At 36.7% G+C, this 22,646-nt stretch overlaps 1 protein-coding gene and 1 pseudogene across 3 annotated transcripts in view; one reads left to right on the top strand and one right to left on the bottom strand.

Annotated features, from left to right (window-relative positions):
• The window catches only part of PDE4B (phosphodiesterase 4B), a 457,607-nt gene that overhangs the window by 166,044 nt on the left and 268,917 nt on the right, over window positions 1–22,646 (top strand). The gene's annotated exons all lie outside the window — the stretch shown is intronic.
• LOC129022896 (U4 spliceosomal RNA) lies at window positions 21,442–21,563 on the bottom strand (annotated as a pseudogene).

The following is a 22,646-nucleotide window of genomic DNA, read 5'->3' as shown; positions in this document are numbered from 1 at the left end:
CCAGACTACTAACAAGCTGGAGAGTGGAGTTTTCCCTGTTAAAGAGTGACTATGGCTGTTTTGAGAATCTTGGTGCCTATACAATGCAGCCTTTCAAAATGGTTCCCACATGGCCAATTCACTAGGATTCTCTCTCTTTCCATTCTACTTTAGTTATTAAATTACACAGAATTATTCAGATATTTAGTCCTGAATACCTGCTCTGTTCTAGGTAACCTGCTAGGTTCTAGGTACATCAAGGCAAATCATATATGGTCCTTGTCCTGGAATTTTTTCAGTCTAGTGGAGATCAAAGTGGAACAAATAGAAAATAAAGTATAATACATTGCCATAATAGAAATGGGATCTCAGAGCAAAGACCCCTAATGCACATCTGTGGAAACTGTAGGATTGATGAAGGTGGAGGTGAAGTAAACAAAGAAAATTTAAACAGCAAACAAAAAAAATCCCACTTCTGTAACACAAATTGTATTCAGCCTTTAGCCTTTTTTTTTTTTTTTTTACATTTAGCTAGTTCCTTATAGAAAAATATTTGCCGTTGTACAGTGATCTGGCAATGCCCTTGCTGTGGTTTGATGGCCAGGCCTGCCAGATCTTGTGATTCTCTGGGACAGGGATTGTGTCCTGCTGTGTCTGCTGTGAATTGGTGTGCCCAACAGATTGAACCCTTCCACGGCACATCTACACACCTTTCTTTACAATGTCACCTGGTACTTAAGAGCAATCTGTGGGATTAGGCAGATCTGTGTTTGATTTGAGGCTTTACCACAAACTGTCTACATTATCTTGGGCAATGAGACTTTATTTCTTCAAACCTATTTCATGTTATTATGGTGAGAATTCAATGAGACAGTGTTTGCAAAAGTTTTAGAAGAGTACCTAGACAGGAAAGTCTCAATAATATGTCAAGTGCTTTATGATGACACACATGACTATAGAAGGGATGGGGAAACTAGGTGCTAGCAGTCTTAGGAGCCCAGCTCTGTACAACCAGCTCCTATCACCCTCCTCCACTCTCTCTTGTCCCACCTCCCTTTCCTTTCTTGGCATGTGGTGATGTAACTGTGTCTCCCCCTTGTGCTTTTTGAAAAAAAAAAATGTGCAGCCAACTCCATGTTTTAGTTGGCAACAAATCTGATAGTAAACCAGATAACGTGCTTCTCTCCAAAGTAAATATAAACTGTATCAATAGAAATGTAGTTTTTGGAATGCTGGAAATTCTTCTCTGGCACCCTTGTGGACCATATTTGAACACTTAGCCTAGTTTCAGATGCTGCCTCTAAGGACATTAACAAACAAGAATGAATCCTAGGAAGGGTGTGTGTATTACTTAATGGTATGAAAACCACATCATAGAAGAAAAAAGTTCAAAGACATACAGATAATAGTGTGGAAAGGAGTAGACCCAGGGTATATGAGAGTTAAATTTAATACAGATAGGGCTTTAATGTCGAGTGCAGTGTTCCTTGGGAACCTCAAGGCTGGAATCCCTCAGCCATTGCTTATATGTTTTGAGCACTGTAATTCAATAGGTGGATAGCACCTGATCTTCAGGCAGGCAATCTTACCCATTTCAGGCTCACTACCTGTGTCAGAGAAGGTTGTGGAAATGTGATTGCTCATGGATATGTCCTTGGAAGAGGGACTGGAAGACCTTTGGTTTAATGAATTCATCTGCACATTTATAATGGTGAGCATATCCAAATGTTTTCTTGGTCAGAAAAATTTAAGTATTAATAATATATTCCTTTTGTGAGGAATTGTCAGGTCATGCTTCATTTTGCTCAATAATTATTTTATCTCCTTTCTAATAGTGCTGATTAAGCCATTCATTTATTTAAGAAAAGCTTACTGAACAGAGATAATTGGACAAAAGAGAACAAAGCCCCTGCTCGTTGAAAACCTAAGTCCTATGAGCAATGCCTTTATTTAAATAGTACTAATATTACACATAACAATATTTACCATTTTAACCACTTTGAAATTTACAGCTCAGTGGCTTTTAGTACATAAACACTATTTTACAACCATCACTACCATCTAGTTTCAGAATATTTTGATCACGACAAAAAGAAATTCTGTACCCATTGAACCAGTTGCTCCTCATTTCCCCCTCCTCCAGTCTTTGGCTGCACTAATCTGCTTTCTATTTCTGTCTATATGAATTTGCTTAAGCTGACTGTTCATATGAATGAAATCATATAATATGTGGCCTTTGTGTTTGTCTTCTTCCACTCAGCATAATGTTTTCAAGGTTCATCTATGGTGTAGTATTATGGCTGAATAATATTTCATATTATGGATTCACCACCTTTTGTGTGTCTGTCTGTTGATGGACATTTGAGTTGTTTTCAGCTTTTGGCTATCGTGAATAGTTGTGATGTAGAGCAGGTGAGCCCCCAAATTGAGTCTTAGCTCAGGAAGGTTTTTGGCTCTGCCCAGGAAAGAATTCAAGGGTGAGTTGGTGATGTTAGACAGCAATTTTTATTGAAGTGGCAGTGCACAGCAGCAGCAGAAGTGTTGTTTCTTGCAGAGGAGGGCTACTCCATAGGCTACTCTGTGTCCAGAGTAGCCCTGCTCTTCAAGGAGTGATACCTCTGCTACTGCTATACACTGCCACTTCAATAAAAATTGCTGTCTAACACCACCAGCTCACCTTTGAATTATTTCCTGAGCAAAGCCAAAAATTCTCCCATGCTAAGCCCCAATTTTGGGGTTCACCTGCCCTACATCAGCTGGGCTATGAACATTTTTGCACAAGTTTTTGTTTGAACAGCTGTTTAAAATTGTGTTGGGTGTATGCCTGAGAGTATCATTATTGCTGTGTCATATGGTAATTCTATGTTAAACTTATTAAGGAACTATTTTTTTAAGTGAGATTTCCAGGTTTTATATTTACTGGTTTACATGCAGTTTGTGGAATTAGAAAAGGTTCTCAGGGCCTTTATTCCCTCTTTTTGAGAGATGTATCAATATTCTCTTTGACATGAAAATTTCTAAAAATCCATTTATAATACTGACCAAAATTATAATCCTGTGAATAAATTTTTAGGAAAGATCTTATCTAGGAGGGGCTTTCTATATGTCCTACATATCACCCATTTCACAAGGAGTTGTGCAATTGGAGCCCTGGCCTTGCTGCCTCAAGTTGGTCTCTGGCACCATGCAATGGGAAGAAGACCTCTGGGCTTTCTGAGCTAAACTTTGGCTCATGCTCATGTTCACCAAGCAGAAATGTTCTTTCCAATTTTTAGGTTTTTCAGGAGAAATTGAATATCAAAATTTTTATATGATGATCTTCTATGTTTTTAATGCCGGCAACTCATTCACATTTAAACAAAACAAAACAAAACAGAACAAAACAAAACAAAACACCATGGGCCAAGCAAAACAAGTCTGGGAGCTGAATTTGATGTGCAGGCCATTGATTTACTACTGCTTTCTTTTTCTTTCTTTCTTTTTTTTTTCTTCTAACTTTTGTTATAAGTTCAGATGGTACATGTGCAGGTTTGTTATCTGGGTATACTGCATGACACTGAGGTTTGGAGTATGAATGAATCCATCTCCCAAGTAGGAAGCATAGTACCAAATAGGTAGTTTTTCAGCCCTTGCCCGCCTGCTCTTCTTATATTTCCCAGTGTCTATTGTTCTCATCTTTATGTCCATGTGTACTTGATGTTTAGCTCCCACTTGTAAGTGAGAACATGTAGTATTTGGTTTTCTATTTCTGCATTAGTTTGCTTAGAAAAATGGCCTCCAGCTGCATCTATGTTGCTGCAAAGCACATGATTTCATTCTTTTTGATGGCTGCATAATTTTCCATCATTGTATGTAGCACATTTTCTTTATATAATCCAGAGTTGATGGGCACCTGGGTTGATTCAGTGTCTTTGTGAATAATGCAGTGATGAACATAGGAGTGCATGTGTCTTTTTGGTAGAACAGTTTATTTTCCTTTGCATATATACTCAGTTAAGGAATTGCTGGATTTAATGGTAGTTCAACTTTTAGTTCTTTGACAAATCTCCAAACTGATCTACACAGTGGCTGGATAAATCCCCACCATCTGTGTATGAGTTCCCCTTTCTCTGCAGCCTTGCCAGCATCTGTTGTTTTTAGACTTTTTAACAAAGACCATTCTGAGCAGTGTGAAATGGTGTCTCATTGTGGTTTTGATTTACACATCTCTGATGATTAGTGATGATGAGCATTTCTTCATATGTTTGTTGGATACTTGTATTTCTTCCTTGAGAAGTGTCTGTTCATGTTCTTTGCCTACTTTTTGATGGGGTTACTTGTTTTTTGCATGTTAATTTGTTTAAATTTTTTTATAGATTCTGGATATTTGGCCCTTGTCAGTTGCATAGTTTGCAAATACTTTCCCCTATTCTGTAAGTTGTCTGTTGACTCCCTTGATAGTTTCTCTTGGTGGCAGAAACTCTTTAGTTTAATTAGGTCTTACTTGTTAATTTTTGTTTTTGTTGGATTTGATTTTGAGGACTTAGCTGTAAATTCTTTGCCAAGGCCAGTATTGAGAAGGGTATTTCCTAGGTTTTCTTTTAGGATCTTTATAGTTTGAGGTCTAACATTTAAGTCTTTAATCCATCTTGAGTTAATATTTATATATGATGATTGGTGGCGTTCAGTTTCATTTTTCTGGGTCTGATTGCTTTTTCTTTATGAGCATACCACCACTCAGATGATTACAATACAATAAAATCAATAATAGCTAATGCATTTATGCTAAATACTATGTTCTAGGCACTAGTGTAAACATTTAACACGCGTCAACTTAATTTAATTCTCATGACAATTCAGTGAGGTAGGTGTAATTTTATTTCCATTATTCCTATAGCACACTTTTCAGAGTACTTTGATTATTTATTTATGAACTTGATTTCCTTTATATGTTGAAAGTTCCTTGTGGGCATGAACCATGTTTTACTTACATTTATGACCTCAGAACTGAGTCCAGTGCCTAGGATATGTAGATATTCTCTAAATTTTGGTTAAGTGAATGAATGAATGGTATCCTGCCCTGACTATAATTCTGGTCTGCCCTGCAATAGTAAGAATACTCACTAATATTTAAGGCTTTCTGTGTGTTTGGGACAGTGCCAGGTACTTCTGAGAGATATTAATTTATTATTAAAGGCCACATTGTGAAGAACTTGGGTTCTCAGTCTCTAGAAATAAATAGACTTCCTGATTCAAATCTTGCCTTTACCAATTTTTGTTTGTGTGATCTTGGTCAAATAACATAACTCTATGTACTTTATTTTTCATATCTTCAGATGGTGACAATGATGTAATAATAATCATACCCAACCTCTTCAAATGATTATCACATCCTCTGTACTGTTCTAAGCAATTTGTAAAAATTATTTCTCGCAGTGGTAGCCAGTTTGTGGATTTTGTGAGAATTAAATGAGTTAATTCATGTAAAGCATTTATATTTTGCTTGGCACATAATAAGCACTGAGAACAGTTGGTTCTTTGTATTATATCCATTTTACGAAAGAGAAAATTGAGTAGTAGAGATATTGAGTCCATTTTTTTAAGGTTGCATTGCTAGTAAACTACAGAATTGAAATTGAGACTACTTTCTAGCTGGCTTAAAGCCTCTTTCTTTCTTTTTTTTTTTTTCAAGATGGAGTCTTGCTCTGCTACCTAGGCTGGAGTGCAGTGGCGCGATCTCAGCTCACTGCAACCTCCACCTCCATGGTTCAAGCAATTTCCCTGCCTCAGCCTTCCGAGTAGCAGGGACTACAGGCACATGCCACCACGCCTGGCTAATTATTATTATTATTTTTTGTATTTTTAGTAGATACGGGGTTTCACCATGTTGGCCAGACTGGTCTCAAACTCCTGACCTCAGGCAATCCGCCCACCTCGGCCTCCCAAAGTGCTGAGATTACAGGTGTGACCCACAAAGCCCGGCCTAAAGCCTCTTTCTTTAATCACCATGTTGAGCAGCCCATCTCCTTATATGCACTTTCCCGTTTTCTCCACCAATGTAGCATGTGCTTAATCTCTAGAATCAAGACAAAATTGGTTATTTCTCCCTTCTCCAACCTGTTCTAGTGTTTACTGGGTAATTCATCTTTTAGAAATCGTGACAGCTTCCTCATTATCACTATCATAAATTGTACTTTAAATCTGCTCATAGATCTTCAATCTTGTCTTTTCATTTTTTTCTGCATCACAGCCTAGCACAAGACCTCATATGAAAAGCGCATAATACATGAGAGTTTCTAGCAGGTGGGAAAAACCACTTTATCACCTTCATCAAAGAACACTCCTGTTCTCTTCAAGTGTGGGCCACTTAGAGTTTGGACGGATGGGCACAAGGGAGAGAAAGAGACCCAATCTAACCCCCACAATCCACTCATCAATTCCCTTATTTATTCAGGAAATACATGTAGATATAATGAATAAACCCTGATGATAAAAAATGGGACGGATATTGCCACCAGATAGACTGCACATCTTTCTCTTGTAGTGTGTATTGATTCTCTTAAAACAGAATTAAAAATGAAAATGTATGCTCTGAACACACTCTCTCACTGTCTCGGTTTCTGTCTCTCTCTGCTTCTGTTTTTTTTTTTTTTTTTTTCTCTCTCTCTCTCGGTCTCTCTCAATTTCATTTAATGCTTTTTTATTTTCAGTGGACCCTGGGGTGTGGACAGGTATTTCTAGTTAAAATATAACTATTTATAGTTAAACTCCTGCTGATTGGGTCACAGTTACACTGGTGCCCTATTTGGTGACTTGAGGGAGCTTGAGGATTCGGACCCTTTATCTCTGTCATTTTGTATATCTGGCAGCCTACAGGTTACATGTGAAATATGCCACATGAACATGCCAGTGCTTTAAATTCCCAACAGATACTCTGCAGAGTAGTAGCACATCATTTTTGTAGTACCTCTGTAATGCCATGTAATGCCACTCACCAAATTCCCACAAATTAAAGAAACTTCGGAGAATTCACCACAAACTGATTAGAGAATAGAGAGAGTTATTTAGAGAAAAGATTAAAGGAGCTAATTAGCACAGCTTGACGGAGTGGGGACTAAAGGGAGAGCTAATGGCTGTTTGATATTATTTGAAGATATTAAATGTCAAGGAGGAAAAAATATTTTGTGTAATGTGACGAAGTACTATTAAGAGCAATGAGACAGAACTGAGAATGAAAGTATTAAAATGAAGTACGTGAGAACTCTATTAAAATACAATTTGTTAAATTGTGAAGTAGTCTTTCCAATTATGAGGTAGAAGATCTTCCTCAAAGAAATAAAAATAAGCATATAAATATATACTAACAAGCTTTAACGAAAATAATTTTAATACTTGCTGGACAGTTTAAATGGTCTGCTGTTTTTAACGTTTATTAATTTCAAATTTGAGCAATTATTTCATCCCAACAAAAGCCCGTTCTGTCCTCAGATATTTCTATATGTCCTGAAAAACCCTAGGTCTCTAACTCTGTAAGAGAGGCTGAGAATACCAATATTTTAAAAATTATTCTTTAGGATTTCGTTTCATTGGCACATCTCTGAGAATAATGGGAGCTATTGACCAGACTGACATTTCTGTGGTTTTGTGCCATGGCTTTTTCCTTTCCCAAGTGAGAAAGTTATTCCAGTTCATACAGAAAAAATTGTGTCAAAGTGTTACCAACCAAATTCCACAGATCACCATGACACTACCAATAGAACATGCCTGTAATGTAAGTTGTTGAAAACTGAGCAAATAAGATGCGTTGACAAAACCAGTCAGTCTAATAATATTGTTATCTTTTTAGCAAGCGAAAAGATACTGCTTTATAACTTGAATTATAGTATTGGGGAAAAAAGGGAAAAGAAGAGGCTTCATTACATGAGGGAAATTCAAAACATAATTATTGAAAACATTGGCAAAGGTTTTACTGTTTGGATGTTATTGCAGAAATAGCCTGACTTTATAATAAAAATGATAGGAAGTCTATAGAAAACAAAGTGGGAAAAGCATGTCTTCGCCAGTGTGTCCCCAGGTGCTGAGGGGCCCCATCTTAGAGGCAACATCAAGGTGTCACCATGTGTTACAGGTACACTCTGGCCTTCTTATCCCTTATTAGAGTGTTGGAGATTTTTATTTTGAAATATTAAACGTATTTTTCTTTTCTTCTTTGTTAACTTTTATTTTAGAATCGTGGGTCCATGTGCAGGATTGTCACAGAGGTATATTGTATAATGCTGAGGTTTGGGGTATGACTGAACCATCATCCTGGTTTTGAGCACAGTACCCAATAGGTAGTTTTTCAGCCCTTGCTCCTATCCCTCTCTCCACAACTAGTAGGCTCCAGTGTCTGCTGTTCCTATCTCTATGTCCATGTGTATCCAATATTTAGCTCCCACTTGTAAGTGAGAACATGTTGTATAAATGAGAAAGAGATCTCCCATCTTCCATTTGGTCCTTAGTCCAGAACTTCTAAAACATTCTTCCATTTTTTGTGGTCTTACTTACTCATGGCTATTGCATCTTTTACAGAGCTTTCTCCATGGTCTTTTGCTCCATGTGAGGAAATTCAATTTTAGTCTCTTATTTCTTGCTTTTCCCCCATAAAAATTGCTGTTTAGTCGTAAGAGATAAAGCGTCTAACATTGGCATCAATTGAGATTAATTTACCTACTGCATGTATCTCTTCTGTTATCAACGTTCTCCATTTCATTCAAAAACTTCAGTGCTAGGTCCTCTTCACTTGAATGTTAAGTCCCACCAGCCTTTGTCTGAGAATCTTACATAGATGATATTCCATGTCCCAAATGTTCTGAGGTCTACACTTTCCACATAAAATTTCAACAAAATTCACCTTATAAAAGAAATTTAGTGAAAGTAAATCTCTTTGAAGTAATGTTTAAACATCTTATTGAAATATATATTCTAATAACATCTATCTGTACTAATTTCTCAAGTAGAATAAAGTGTATATAATAAATAAAGAAAATTCTATGTATGGAATTAGCAATTCAATTCTATATTGTTGATGATTCTAAAGGAAATTTCATTTTTTGTCAGGAACCCTGGTAGCAATGTGAACTAGTAGAAAGTGTCCAGGCTATAGTGGTAGTACTGGAGAGATTTGGTCAGTGTTGTAACAGTTTGCTCTGCACGACAGGTGGATATATAAAAGTCCATCTTTTCTTTACTATAAAACATTCTACACGGGAGTGAAAAGTAAAACTCTCTCTCTCTCTCTCTCTGTGTGTGTGTGTGTGTGTGTGTGTGTGTAGCTATGAATACTCTGGATTTGCAAAAACACCACTTTGCCCGTTAAAATAGCATGTACTCATTTCACAAGTCATCTAGTCTAACATGTCATCAGATGCTTGGAAAGGAAGCTTTTAGTGAAATACTCTTTAGATGGACTAATATATTTTATACAGTCTTATAATACAAAAGGAGAGTTGGAAGGGCATATGCAGAAAGAAGTAAGAAAATAAAATCAGAGGAGCATTAAAACAAAGGAATATGATAGCATTCACTCCCATTCCCCAGATCCCAGCATTGATTAACCTGTGTCCTCATTGCATACTTCATCAGGTGCTACTTTGCAGTCTTCTTTTACTATTGGCTTTTATGCTTATTTTGCTTTTCACATCTACTGTCCTCTATTGGCTGAGAACAAGGAGCCTCCTTTGTTCTCTCTGGGCTCCTTGCTTATCCACAGTAGGAGAGCATTTTAAACCTAAGTGAATACCTACCTGTGGAATTGATATGAAGATTAAATTCTTATGAAGTACAAGGTTAAAAAAGTTATCTGGTTTCCATCACTTCTGTTTCTCTTTTGACAGGACTTTCTCTTTTTCCAAGGCCCATTCCCATTTCCTTGAGTAAGTGTATAGGCTCTGGCATCAGAAAACATGGGTTTGAATCTTGGCCCTGTCATCTTCTAGTTAAGTATCCTTGGGTAAATTGGCTCAATGTGTTGTGCCTCATTTTGTCAGTTTTAAATGGAGATAGTAATAGTATCTACTGTATAGGAATTTTGGTAGGATTGAAATAATATATATACTGTGCTAATAAAGCGCTCAGTAGAAAGACTCAATAAATAAATAAATATTTGTGGTAGTCATTAATAATATATATTTATCCATTTGATTTGTTTTCCAAGAACAAAATTTAATTCATTATTCATTGATGAAATTTGCTTAAAAATATTATGAGTATCATCTAGATTTGAAATACTATGCTAGGCATCTGTGAACAAGACAGAAATGGTGTTTTTTCTGTATGAGCTCAGAATCTAGTGGGAGATAAAGACAAACAGGAGGCAATGGGTAGGACAATTACTATGATTAGGCTTGACTTTTGACTCATTCATCCCTCCTCCATAGCCAATCACAAAATCCTCTCCAAAGAAAGAAATATTTTCTTCAAAGTATTTCAAAGTCTCTCCTTTGCAGTCTTCTGCCGCCTCCCTCATCCTGTAGTTTGTTGTTGCTTTGTGCCTATTACCACAACAGCCTTCTAGTTAGTGTCCATGCCTGTAGTATTTTCTCCTTCATTCTCTGCCTGCATGGCAACATTAATCTTCTTTAAACACTGCTTTCATCATGTCACTGCCCTGTTCAGTAACTTTAAATAGCTCACTTGTTCCTCCTCTCTCAAGTCTGAAGCTATCTGCTAACTTATAAGACCACCCACCATCAGTCCCCAGCCTAACTATATAATCATTTTTTCCATTTCTCCTCACAGTATAGCAGGCATTCTAGTGAGCGTGAAAACTGCATGCCGGGGACACTCAATCCTACCTCCCGACTTATCACTATTGTCGTAGAAATGACTAACCTTTGAGTGCTTAAGGGGTGCTAGGTATTGTACTGGCTGTTTTCCACAGTTTATTTTTAATTTTTATAAAACCAAGATTCTTCATAGACCTTATTATCCTGATTTACAAGTGAGGAAAAGTATTCTGAGAGGTTCAGGAATCCAGGATCCGAATCCATGTTTGTACCTCCTCCGTTCCATGCTCCTCATTTGACCCAGAATGTTTTTCTCCTCATTCTATCAATATAAAAACCTTAAATTATCTCCATAACCTAAGTGCTGGTTTAAGTTCTATCTATTTTGGAAAATCACTAACTCTTTGGAAATCTCTAACTCTCCCTTCACTAATTTCCTTCATTGTTAAACTCCTGAAATGCTAACCATCAATATCACCTTGTTCCTAACCATTACACTTGTATCGTATGGTATTATTCTGTATGTGCCAGTCTTCTTTCCTCAGCTACATTGTAGGTATATTAAGCGTGAACACTCCGTGTTATGTCATAATCTCTCAGATAAGTTGCAGTTTTTCTGAGCATGAAGTGTATACATAATACATGCTTGTTGATAGGATTATTTGTCATCCTCAGCCGTTGAGTTATCTTATTTTCTTGGGTCCATGTGGTCAGTAAAGAAAAGGTAAGCCTTAATTCAATTTAAAAAATTATACCACTTACAAGAGAGATAGAAAATGTAACAAGAGAGTACACGTTGGGGTGAAAGAAAATAGAAAAATAAAAGTGGGGACAAAGTTGCTGGGAATGTGACTTAAAACATACAATATAATGCTGGAGGTAGGTCCTGTTTCCTATCAGTCAAAGGTGAAAAAACAGGAGCCTTCTCTCTTACAAAATGTATTGTTCAGAAGATAAAATGCAAATCAATTGCTCATAAGCAGTAAATCTATATTTGGTATCAAGGCCAGACAGAAATTTCTCCCCATGCGTTCTCATTAAGAGGAAATTGAGTAAAGTAGTGAACACCCTTGCAAACATTATTACAGTATTTACAATAAAGAGCTTCATAGGAATCTTTCTTATAATGACCCTCAGTCTGGCCAATGACATCATAGCAACAAAGTGAAATACATTAAGAACAATTCCTCAGGTGGGGATCAGAGCAAACTCTGGTTTAGACCCCAAGAAACTCATCCAGTAGAAGGGCTGAGGGATCAACCCTCAAAGTAGGTACTGTTCCAAATCAATGCTCTAGGGGTCTGGAGGCTCAGGTATGGAAGTGAGGATCAGATATGGTAGGTCTGGCCTGCTTTTAGTCTTTTTTCAGGTATGTGGTAGTATCTTCATTCTACTTGGTGATCTGTCTAGGTTTTGGTAGAAATTTGGGCTTTGGCTAGCACTACAGAGGAAGGGATTCTCTCTGCTGGGAACAAGGCAGAGTCCCAAGCATTGGGCTGAAGTTACAGGCACAGTTCTTGTTTTGGTTGGAAACAGAGGTACTGATCAAGAAACCAAAGTGAACAGCCAGTCACATGCATAGAGTTAGGGTAGGGATGGTGGGGGATGTGGGATTAGCTTGATGGACTTAGGGATGTGCTGGTTCACTCAGTTAGGATGCATCAAGTACCAGGATTAGTAAGGATGGGGCTGGAAATATACCTATGCCAGGCTTTGTTCTCATTGGCTCAGCAGTGGTCCCCAGTGTGTAGAACGGAATCGCCTGGGGATGATTGTCAGCATGCACATCCCTGTGCCCTACCCAGGACCTCCTGAGTCAATGTCTTTGCAGGCAGCTGCGGGTTTAACAACCTCCCCAAGTGCTTCTGATGTAGACTAAAATTTGAGAACCATTGAATTAGGGAGTAAGTGGATGAACCTACAGGTTTGAGATATAAGTATCTGTTCTTAGGCTGACTTGAAGCTAACATTGGACACAGAGCAATTTTAGTGGGCCTTAGAGGAATAGACACCATTAAATTTTTCATAAAGCATTGAATGATGAAATGGCTTGGAACAAGTCATTGAATTAAAAATGGAATTTTTATGACAGAAGTGCAGACAGGAAAATTTAAATGTCCTCTTAATAGTGAGAGAAGGTGCACATTTAATGAATGGGGAAGTTTTAATATGAGCTAGCAGCACACCCTGCATTTACCTTCATGGAAAGCAGCTCTCAGAGCACCTGAGAAGTTTTATTTTGGGAGAAGGGAGATCTAGAGGGCCCTAAATGCAGCTAGGGAAATAATAACTTGACAGCCGATGAAAACAAAATGATAGGTTGCTGTAAGAAGCAGAGTGGCTGGGTACTCTGACTGACTAGAATGTTTCCCTGGTTCTGAATACATTATAACCACACCAGCACGAAGATCCAGGGCATGCAGTACATATTTCCCTTGGTCTTGACAGGTTATGGGGAATCATGACAAGCTTTGCCTCTGTTAGACTGAAAAATAGATGTTTTGACTGCAAGTTTGCGCACCTGTCTTTGATGATGAGGAACTCATCCCACGCTGCTGCTTGTTGTGTTATTGTTTCATTTGTTTGTTGTGATTTAAAATAGAGAAAGAAAAGAATTGGGGAAAAAGTTTGAACCAAAGCAATCAGACAACTTCAATAATAAAATGCTATCCAGGCTTTTGTGATAGGAAACCTATGCAATCCCACTGCTAATTCTGTTCTCGCTATAGGGATTCATCGAGCCTATTTTATCAGCTCAGTGGGGTTCAATGTCTCTCCACTCCGATGGGAAAAGTGCGGAATTATCACCAGGGTAATGAAAAACACCCCATCCCATGTTTATAGTGTGTTTTATTAAAAGCATGTTGCTTTGGCCTCATATACCAATTGCAATATGTGAGTGTAAGATGCCAGAATAGCTCTCAAGGGAAACACTTTCCTTTGTGCTAATTTAAAATTCCTCGAAGAGCATACAGTCAGGTGTGATGTTAATATTTTGTATCTTTTCTACCTGAGATTTTCATAAAGGAGATGATAGGTGGAGTAGAGTAAAGGGTCAGCTGAGTTTTGGAGCCACCTGGCCAGGGCTGGGAATTTACTATGAATTGCTTTCAGAACTATTCTTTACATTTCTGATAGCCCACACTTTCTTATTTTATGTCATAATCATTAGGGAATTTGAATGAGTGTTCCTATTATGATTAGGTAAATAACATTTTACTTATAACTTCTGCTAATAACCACATTTTACTTTGTATAAATTAATTTTCTATTATGCCAGTGGAATTTTCACGTTTGACTCTTTGTTTCTGCGAACCTTAACCCAATGTTGATTTTTGCAAACTCCACCATTAGTTCCTTCCAACTAGCATTTTATTCTCCAGCTCGTCTTTATCCTAATTCTTTCAAAACTTTAAGGCCCATATTAAGTTCTAGGACAATTAATTCCTACCACAGTGTGTAGTTGAGTAGAGGAAGTAGACTTGTAAAGAAATAGCACCAATATAGTGTGACAAAGATAATAATAGAGGTGTTTAAAGAGAGAAGTTTAATTGAGAAGAGTGATATTTCAGTTAGGTCTTAAAGGACTGAGTGGAAATTCACCAGACTTTGAAGAGAAAGGTGCTTATGCCTGGGAGAGAGACCTGCATGTACAAGGGCGTGGAGTTATGGAAGAACAGAGTGCTTGGCATGTTCGGAGACTAGTGGATAAGTCTGTACCTGTTCTTTATATTCACATATTGCAATGAAGGTTTACAGTCAAAAGATAAAGCCAGAAATGTAGGATCAAAATTGTGAAGTTCCTTATGTTCTATACAGTTGGGCTTGGCCGTTCTCCTATGGGTATTGAAAGGGCAGTCAATGGCAAGTAGGCCAGTATTTTTAAAAGCATATTAGAAAGATTACTCTGGCAGAAGTATGCAAAATGATCTGGAGCAGTCCAGACTAGAGGCAGGGAAGTCAGTTAAGAGTTTATGGCAATAATTCTGAGATTAGCTGAGGAACCACAGCTTGGGCTGAGGTTGTTGGGATGGAAGAACATTGCTAAGTAAAGGTTAAATAAACTTGGTGATTGCCTGTTTGAAGCAGAGAAGAGGGGTGGGGAGGACACAGTGAATCTGAAGATTCTAACTTAGGGAATTGGCTGGTGCTAAGTCAACTCAGACAAGGCATCTGTGAGAAGAGGGCTATTTATTTATTTTTTAAGGACAGGAAGTTAATAAGTTAGTTTTAGGATGATGAGATCCAAGAACCTCTGGGTATCCAACTGGAGATGTCTAGTACTTAGTCAGATAAAGAAGCCTGGGGCTCAGGAGGAAAGTCTAGACAGGAGACATGGATTTGGGAGCATGGGGACTAATTATTGGTCTGCCTGAATCATGAATTTTCAACGCTATTAATATAACCTATTCATACAGCTGCACTACATAGATGTCTCATTTACAGATTCTGTTCTAATAATTCTTAAATAATTTTACATTTTTTGCTACTGTGTCAGATCTACCCTATGCTATACTTGTATTTTTGCACCTTTTTAGACTAAGTGAAGTAGAAGCCTGTTAATTTATCTTTTTTCAATGTCATGCTATTGAATATTCAACAAAGTAAAGTGGTCAAAACTTGGGCTTCAGAGCCTGGTAGTCATTGGGGCTTTTTTTCTCTTCTCCCGGAAACAATACAATTATATCCCTCCTCTTCCACCATCTCCAAGTAAGATTTAGCTACGTGACCAGCTTTTAGCTCTTGAAATGTGAGTAGACAGATCATGTCATTTCTAGGTAGAAGCTTTAAGAGTTAGTTTGTGATTCGTCACATCGTTTTTTTCTGCATCTGCAGCCTTGGAGATAGAAGCCCTATCAACAAGGGTTCCGAAGTGACTGTATTGAGCAGAGTTCTCCATATGACCCCCATTAGACACGTAGTGAGAATGAGAAATAAAATGTACTGCATTAAGCCACTGAGATTGACATTGTTGTTATGAAAGCATAAGCTAGCCAGTCTGGTTGGTAAAGAGGTGACTAGACATGGACTCAAGTCCTGGCTCTGTCACTAATTGACTAACTGTAAAAAAGTTACACAACTTCTTAGAGCTCCAGTTTTTTCATTTTTGGAAATAATTATACTGAATTTTCCAAAACTCTGTGAGAATTAGAGACAAGGTATACAAAGTACCTTGTAAACAATAGCCATCCACTACATAGCCGCTATTAAAGTCTGCATCCATCATTTTGGATAGTTACTCAATTTTAGTGTTTTGATTTTGTAATACCTTATGGTGGCTATCGCTCTCAGATTTGTGTTGTGTTCAGATTTCTTGAAAATGTTATCTCCATGTTTATCTGAGAAATTGTTAAAAAATAAAAATAAAAATAAAAATAATTAAAGCAAGATATGGCCAAGGACAGGACTGAGTGGTCATGCTAACATAGATCTTCTCACATTTATTAATGGCTGTCTTTAGATAAAGTTGTAAAATTAATTCACCTTGCAATGGCCCCAAACTCCACATCTTGTTTCTGAGGATACAGCGGTTTTTTTTCATAGGCACGCTATAAAAGAGTTGCTTAGTCAGTCACCTTGCTACAACTGCATAAGATATAATCACATCAACTTCTAAACATTTGTAAACTTCTTAAACATTCGTAAACTATTTGTTTTGTGGTATGTTGGCTTTTTGTCTCAAACAGCTGATTGTTCTGTGTATTATGAAGTACTCAAATCATTTCTGAGCCATTATCTTTGCTCACAGGATAATTCTACACCAAAACTTCTGTCATTATGCTATTATAGAGTTCTTTTTCTATCATGATCTGATTGCCTGCTTATACTATCCACCTTATTTAAAATTCTCCATTGGTCACACAAGATTTTATCTATTTGTATATAAACTAAAATTCAAAATCTACTTATGGAAAAATATCTCCTATACTCTTGATCTATGTAGATGACAAACTCAACTCTTAGGAAAAAGAAGAAGGGATGATAGGAATTACATCTCATAACTTCATTTTGAAAAACAAAAGTTGGTTGGTATCATGGAAGAGATAGGAATTTCAGGAGAGAGTGACCTTAGCTAATATACAGATAACAAAACTGTAGAAAGACAAGAGTGTTAATAAGGCAAATGTATTTGTAGATTAGTAGAAAGAAAGGATTACCTTCAGAGGTAGGCTTGATATAAAAGGAAGTACACTTCTTATGATGGACGAGCTATAAAGCTATAAAGCCTATTTCTTCCAGGGGTGATACAGCTGGAAATATACTTAGATTCTAAATAGGTTTAGATAGATTTATAAATACATCAATAATGTACCATTGAGGGCAGGACAGGTCATAGGAACATACATATGATATTTTTGAGGGGAACTTTGGGTGGCCTATCACCTCATAGTCTTAAGAGAGGACTTATGTTGGATGGTTCAGCAGCTTGACCAATTTTGGGACATTCCTTTGTTCTTATAAGTGTTATCATAGTCAAATTACTCAGAGGAACAAATAGTTACAAGCTCCCCGAGGTCTTAGATGACAAAATTATATATATATATATATGTGTGTGTATGTATGTATATATATATGTATATATGTGTATGTGTATATGTATATACACATATATACGTATATATGTATATACATATATACATATATGTGTATATACATATATACATATATGTGTATATACATATATACATATATATGTGTATACACATATATACATATATATGTGTATACACATATATATGTATGTGTATATATGTGTATACACATATATATGTATGTGTATATATGTGTATGTATATATATAGACACTGACATTACTCATAATTAAAAAACATCTTAACATTTTTGAGAAAGAGGAAGGGACTTCTTTTACTCTGTATGAAGGAAACTAGAGAATGTTGTAAGTCATAGGTCTGAAAATGTTTAATTACAAGTGCGTGTTCTTTAAAATCTATCCTTCAGTTGAGATGACAGTAGCTGTCACCACATCCCTTTCCCTAGGTAGCCAAATTAATTGGGAAAAGAAAAAATGTGTTCCTTGCAGTGGAGTCTCACACACTATCACAGTGCCCTTGACAGCACCCTGTTGTGGCCCCTGTTCCACCTATGTGATGGCCTTTCAGACATGACAAACAGTTTTTCTAGTTTCTTTAGGTGAAAAGATTTAACTGCCAATTAACGAGACATCCTAGGTTTAAAAAAAAGTGACTGTAACTTTGTAATTTTATTTTCCTAGCATCTGTTCTATTCAAGCCAAGCCTACTGCGGTGATCTTCATCAAGACAATTCAGGGGTTTCCTAGCAACCAAGTTTCCTGTGGTTTCCTTGGTTATATGTAATGACATAACTCTTATGGGCAACTTCACAAAAACACAGAAGAAAGCCCTCCTAAAGAATGAAATTCCAAAAAAAACCAGGTTACTGCTCACTGAGTGTCTCTGTTTAAAATGGAGAAATTTATCTTCGTGAGCATTAATGACACTAATAAATGATTATGTAGTGATTGCAAAGTAAAATCACATGGTTATTTGATTTCTTTTTTTTTCTTTTATTATTATTATTATTATTATTATACTTTAGGTTTTATGGTACATGTGCGCAATGTGCAGGTAAGTTACATATGTATACATGTGCCATGCTGGTGCGCTGCACCCACCAACTCGTCATCTAGCATTAGGTATATCTCCCAATGCTATCCCTCCCCCTTCCCCCCAGCCCACAACAGTCCCCAGAGTGTGATGTTCCCCTTCCTGTGTCCATGTGTTCTCATTGTTCAATTCCCACCTATGAGTGAGAATATGCGGTGTTTGGTTTTTCATTGTTTTTGTTATATGCCTGATCTTAATTTGATTTCTGAAATCAGAATCCTTTTTCCATCTCTTCTAATTGACTGCCACATACTTAGACATATCCAGCAGATGAAAACTAGACACTTAAAAAAATTATATGAGAGGTCATTTATTAAAATAGCAGAGTTGTAGTTGCTCAAGAGTAGGAACCAATAATACTGCCTGTTTTTACTAATAAAGTATATTATGAGGTTTGTATGGCAATATCAAGGGTTATTGGTGGAGGCCATTAAATAACTGTTAATGTATACTGAGAAGTAAATTTTCCGTGCCAGCATGACCAACATTAGCTACTTTTATGTACTTAATTGTTTTCTCCTTCCATATTCACAAAGACAAATTATATTTGGTAGCTGTAATCTTTCGTGATATATCTAAAATCCATAATATGTCAACCAAAGAAGGAAATATAAATTTACACAATTAAGAGTAAAATTTGTGCAACATCGGCTATTCATCCTTGCATTTTCAGTGCCTATCATACAAGGTGGCTTGTGATAAATATAAAATATTGGATTAATGAATGACCAGGGCTGAACAACTCCCTTGGTTTTTCCAGTGGAAATTGGAATTTAATATGAGGATCCCCAGATTAAAGTAATGCACACTTAGGAAAGGAGAAAAATATAATTAATACATCAGAAATTTTTGAGTTAGAGTACAGTAAGTCCTCACTTGTTGATAGGATCTTGGAAACTGTGACTTTAAGTGAACTGACATACTGGATAGTAGAACTAATTTTACCATAGTTTAATTGATACCAGCAAGAGTTCAGTTCCTACAGCATACAGTATGTACAGTACCTTGTTTCACTTAAAGTCACACTTTTCAAGAATCTATCCGTGAGGACTTACCATATATATTCCTCTGCATACTATTCATTTATTAATTAAATATTTATTATGGACCTATTAGGTGCCAGGTTCTGTGCCAAGTGCTCAGAGTACAACTGAGAACAAAATTAAATATGATTGCAGCCTCAAGAAGCTTGAAAATAAAATGTTTAGGAATTATAAATTAGCTAAAGGATAATACAAACAAAAGTACAAATACTGTAAAGACAAGTTACTGTAAACACAAGATAGATTAAGCCATGAGTTTAACAAAGAAACTTCTTCTGATCTGGGGGTAGAGTGTCCAGGGATAGCTTCTCAAAGGAAGTAACATTTAAGCTGAGAGATGAAGGCCTAGGTAAGCATAACTGGGAGAAAGTTGGGTGTGGGTGGGGAACAGCAGAGACAAAAGGATAAGCATGTGCAAAGACTTTAGAGGAACGCAAAGAAGCAGAGAGACCTGGAGTTCTTATTTCTGTCAGTGGGAATGAACCTAGAATGAGAGGAGATTTCAGAGGGTTTCAAAAGGATTCCTATAGGCCATGTTGAGCATTTAGCAGAAACAATCTAGAAAAAGTTTGGAAATGTGGTTCATAGTTACAATTTAACCTTTGTAGTATTAAATGTATTTAAAAAACCACCTAAGACTTTGATTTGAGGGTGAAAATTTAATTCTGAAGTTACTGAAATAGTTGAGCCCCAGTAGGACAGGGTTTGTGGCATGAATAGGGCATTCGGACAGACTGTGCTCGTGGACTAGGGGTCGAACCAAGGAGAAGCTGAAGTCCAGCAGCAGTGTCAATTATCCAGGCAGGAAGACTGAAGGCCCAAGGCTCAGAGCAGGCAAAAAGCATGGTAATGGGGTGAGGGTGGAGAAAATAGCACTTATTTAAGATGATTTTATTACGTATTTGTATATACATTATTTCATTTAATTCTAAAAACCACATGATGAGGTGGGTATTGCTTTCTCCCTTTTAATATTAAGAAACTGAGAAATAGAAAGTGTAAAAAGCATACCCTGGATGACATGATACCAGTGAGACTGGGATTAAAAACTAGGACTTTCTTGACTTCTAAAATTGTGCTTTTTTTTCAGTGTAATACGTTATATTTCCACTCTTCTGTGCAGTAACTTGGGTCAGAGTCTTAATATCAAGATGGACCGTATGTCATGGCTGACCACAGCCAATGAGAGAGGAAGATTTATCCCAGTCTTGCTTTCCTGAGGCTTCTAACCAATAAGCTATACTAAGCCTAACTTAGTTGAAGCAAATGCCTTCTTTAACTTTATTTAAATAGAACCACTTATTTATGTATTTATTTATCCAAGAAACTTTACTAAGTTATCTTTAAAATCACATGCTTAGCAATCATTTTGAAAGTGATGCATTTGGAATTTGATGTATTCAATTCTGCATTGAGATGAAGGGAAAAAAAGCATAACACAACTTATGCCCCTCATATCATTAAGACAAATATGGAAAAGTAGAAGGGACCCAGAAATCATTTGGGCCCTTGATGTTCTTTCATTCATTCAATCAATTTTTTATTGAACTTCTCCTATATGCCAGGCACAGTTTTAGGTGTTGTGGGTATTCCATTGAACAAAGTCCTTGATATCATGGGAAATAGACAAAAACACATAATCTAATAAATTATAATTCATAGTCAGGCAGCAAGAAATGATATGAAGAGAAATGGATGAGAGCATTAAAAAAGTGATCAAGTAAGGCCTCCCTGAGGAAGTGAAATCTGACTAGAGACCAGAAAGAAGCTAAGGAGTGATAAATGGAGGAAGACAATTCAAGGCAGGGTGAGGAGAAATCTCAAAGACTGAGACGTACAGCATGCTTGGTAGGTTGGAGAAATGACTGCACTTCAGATTTTCTGAAAACTTAGTGATTAATGATTTTTCAAGCTAATAAACTGAGTTTACAATCCTTGTATAACAGAAGAGACTCAAAGATCTACCATTTAGTCAAGGAGCCGTGCAGCTGAAACTATATAAATCCAAATCTGACCTCATTTAATATGAACAATTGTGTTAAAATCAACTTCTTTTCTGCATTAAGATTTAGTCCTTTAAAGTTTTCAATTAGCAATGACTGCACCTCGGATAAACCTCATTGGCTATGATATTGCTACTGTGCAAAGTTGATTTAGTCTAAAAACTAAAAGCCACTCTCTTGGCTTACAAACTTTGAGAATCACTTTAGAATTGTTTAAGGCAAAGACACAAACTGGGTTAATTTCATAGTAAAGATGGTTCTCTGTTGTTTGCACAGTATTTTATTAATTCTAGAATCATGGAACATTAGAACTTAAAGTGATCTCTGAATTCATCTAAAGCACCATAATAATAGCTAACATTTATAGGGCCAGCTGGCATTCTAAATGCTTGACTCATATTAGCATATTTTGTCCTCATAACCTTTGCAGACATAAATACTATGCCTCTGTTTTTAAATGGGGGAAATTGAGGAATATAGGGGTTAAGTAATTTTCCCAAGGTAATACAACTATTAAGCAATGAACCCATGCAGTCTGACTCTAAAGTCTTTGCATTTAACCATTGCATACTAGACAGTTGGAAGAAACTGAGACTGACTGGTTAAGTAAAATTTCCAAGATCACACCCTTGGGAAGCAAAGGTGGAATTTCAGCCTTGTCCTGTATGCCCTTAGAATTTGAGTTCTTAATTACTATTCTGTGCTACAAACATCATTCATCTTGGTGAACATCTAGTTTAAACTCCACTTTGAGAGGTAATATTATTCAGTAGAGTGTACTCGGACTTTTTGAACTAGAAGAGTCTGTTTAAATTCAGTTATATACTTGCTATTATAGCTTGCAATCTTGAGCAAATAACTTATTTAAGTCTCAGTTTGCTTATATATAAAATTTGGATAGTCACACCTGCCAAATTACATTATAGAGAGAAATAAATGATGTATTGTGTCTAACATAGCATTGAGTATGTATGAGGCAATTGACATATGACACAATTACCGTAATTCTGGAGAGGAAACCAAGGTCAAAGGAACTGTGTCACATAGCTAATAGTGGAATACCTGGGATACAAATCAGGTTCCCTGATTATTATATTTCTTGCATTGAACTACAAAAGGACTAAGTAGTGACAAGATTCACAGAAAAATAACCTGCCAATTTCTCTGTATGTCTGTTGTTATTCCAACTCAGAATCTGTGATATTAATTGCCATAGCCAATTTGCTGAAC

Source organism: Pongo pygmaeus, chromosome 1, assembly GCF_028885625.2.
Source record: "Pongo pygmaeus isolate AG05252 chromosome 1, NHGRI_mPonPyg2-v2.0_pri, whole genome shotgun sequence".
NCBI lineage: Eukaryota > Metazoa > Chordata > Mammalia > Primates > Hominidae > Pongo > Pongo pygmaeus.
Note: the sequence above shows the minus strand (reverse complement) of the source record. Positions and strands in the feature narration are given on the sequence as shown.